The sequence below is a fragment of the Bison bison genome, unplaced genomic scaffold (genome assembly GCF_000754665.1).
Source record: "Bison bison bison isolate TAMUID 2011002044 unplaced genomic scaffold, Bison_UMD1.0 scf7180017853184, whole genome shotgun sequence".
NCBI classification, from domain to species: Eukaryota; Metazoa; Chordata; class Mammalia; order Artiodactyla; family Bovidae; genus Bison; species Bison bison.
The window spans coordinates 184201-186413 of NW_011483757.1; the positions used below are offsets into that span (position 1 = coordinate 184201).

Here is a 2213-nt window from a genome sequence, read left to right on the forward strand (position 1 = left end):
AAATGTCCCCGCCACTGCAGAAAGTTCTGTTGGACGGTGCCCGCCTGGATAATAGGATGTGCTCAAATATTCGTACCACTGTGTGGTAGGTGGAGATTACTGGTTGTGGAATAAAAAGTGTCTGGTTCCTTGGTTGGTTATCTCCTGTCCTTGAGGCCTGGGGAGAGCTGGGGCCAGAGAGTGTTTGGCAGGTACCGGAACTGGATCTCCTGTCCGATCCCCTCCCCAGCCAAAAAAACAACCAACCAACCAACCAACCAAAGGCCCCTGCCTCCTCCCACCCCTGCCAGAAATTCCTTCTCATCTCCTGCTTCCCTCCGCCCCTGGCATCCTCTTCTGACTGGTTCCCAGAACTCCCCGGGTTTGATGGGGAGTGTTTATGTCAGCATCTCCACAGCCATGAAAGTGAATCATCCTGTGCCTTTTAGGAGCCCTGAGAGCCAGCCCCCTACCACCAGGGGTCGCGCTGGAGAGCCGCTGGAGACACAGAAGAGCTTTGGGTGCCCATTTTCCAACCAGACTGTGCGTTGCAGCCACTTGGGGCTCTTGTGAAATAATGCAGGTTCCTGGGATCCAGACCCGTGAATTCAGTCAGTTTGGGTGGAGCCCAGCCTTTCAGTTTTTATCTGGCTCCTCAGGAGTTTGTGTTCTGGGTGGTCCTCAGACCACCCACAGGCTTTGAAGCCCTTGGGTTGAAGCCTGCCCCTGCCCACGTCCTGGCTGTGTAACCCCAGATTCCTGTGAAACAAGTCCTCTGGCAAGTGTCTGCCCTGCCCCCACCTTCGTTCTCTTCCTCTGACGCATTTGTCAAGTGTATACATTACTGGTCTGCCCCTCCCTCTCCCAGTTCTCCCATCTGTCTTTTGGTCGATTGCCCGTCAAACAGAATACCCTGCTCTGCTAACCACTGTGTCCCCCTCAATTGCCAGGTTCACTCTGACAAAACCAGGTGAGATGTTGTTTCCTCCAGGAAGTCTTCCCTGACACACTGAGCTGCTGTGGGTGCCCTCCCTGGACAGCTTTCATATTCCTTATCTCCCTGGTTGTTACTGTCCTTTAACTTCCAGTAGACTAGGAGCTTGGAGGCACAGGGCTGTCCTCCACTTGAATGCGTCTGCACTCAGGACAAGTTGTCAGTGCTCAGTCGACAAACGTGATTGTATGAATGGGTGTGGGCTACTGTGGCTTGGGGTCTGGAGGCTAGAGGTAGGGATGGGTAAGGTGAGGGGCTCTCTAGAAACCCCACCAGTGTGAGTGCAGGGTCTTTAATATAGTACATGTGACGGGTGTACAGCTAACAGAGACGGGGCTGTTTAGGTTCCCTCTGAAGGTTTTCCCAGAGCTTCTAGAATGTATAAGCAATGTGTCTGCATGTGTAGGACAAGAGGTGGCGTGAATGAGCTAGTCCAGACCATGGGCAAAAGCAACTGGGTCAAGATGCTTTTACTCAAGTTTACTTCAAGCAGTAAACACACTGGGTGTGACATAAGAGTGCAGCTGAGTATGGGATTTCCCTGGTGGTCCAGTGGCTAAGACTCCAGGCTCTCAATGCAGGGGGCTCAGATACGATCCCTGGTTAGGCAACTAGACCCCGCATGCTGGAACCAGCGGTCCTGCAGGCTGCAATGAAGAATGACGATCCCATGTACTGCACCTAAGGCCTTGTGCAGTCAAATAAATAAAAATAAATATTAAAAAAAGGTGGGTAGCTTATCTGAAGCTAAGCGGTCCTGGCAGCCTGCATGTAGTGGGGTGTTTGCCAAGTCAGAACAGTAGAGTTTATACCTGCAGCCAAGTCAGCACCTAGAATGCCGTCTACGGCCATGTCTTGTATAATTTATATAAAGATGACACCCCATATCTTAGGTCTCCTCCTCCCTGAATTCCATAGTCATTTACCCAGCTGCATACTTGCCATCTCCACTTGGATGTTAAAGGCATCTCAAATTCAGTTATCTCCCAGACTTCTGATCATCTCCACCCTGACCCTAAACATACTCACCCATCGTCAGCTCATCTCTGCAAATGACGGCTCTCATCTCCCCAGCTGCCCAGGCCCAAAACCTTGGACTCATTTTTGATCCTTCTCCTTATTCTCCAGTATGTCCTGTCAGAAAAGCTGTTTGTTCTACCTTCAACCTAACTGAAGAATCCAACTCTTCTTCACCACCTTCACCATCAAGTTATCAAGAGGTCTCCCTGGCTACCCTGGT

The 2213-nt window shown here is 51.0% G+C and overlaps 1 protein-coding gene across 1 annotated transcript in view; it reads left to right on the forward strand.

Moving 5' to 3' along the window:
- PIGT (phosphatidylinositol glycan anchor biosynthesis, class T) overlaps positions 1–2207 on the forward strand; it is a 14105-nt gene extending 11898 nt beyond the window's left edge. Inside the window, exon 13 of the mRNA XM_010853702.1 lies at positions 2102–2207. The gene's annotated coding sequence lies outside the window, so the exon portion shown is untranslated. The remainder of the gene's footprint in view (positions 1–2101) is intronic.
- Positions 2208–2213: the final 6 nt, after the last annotated feature.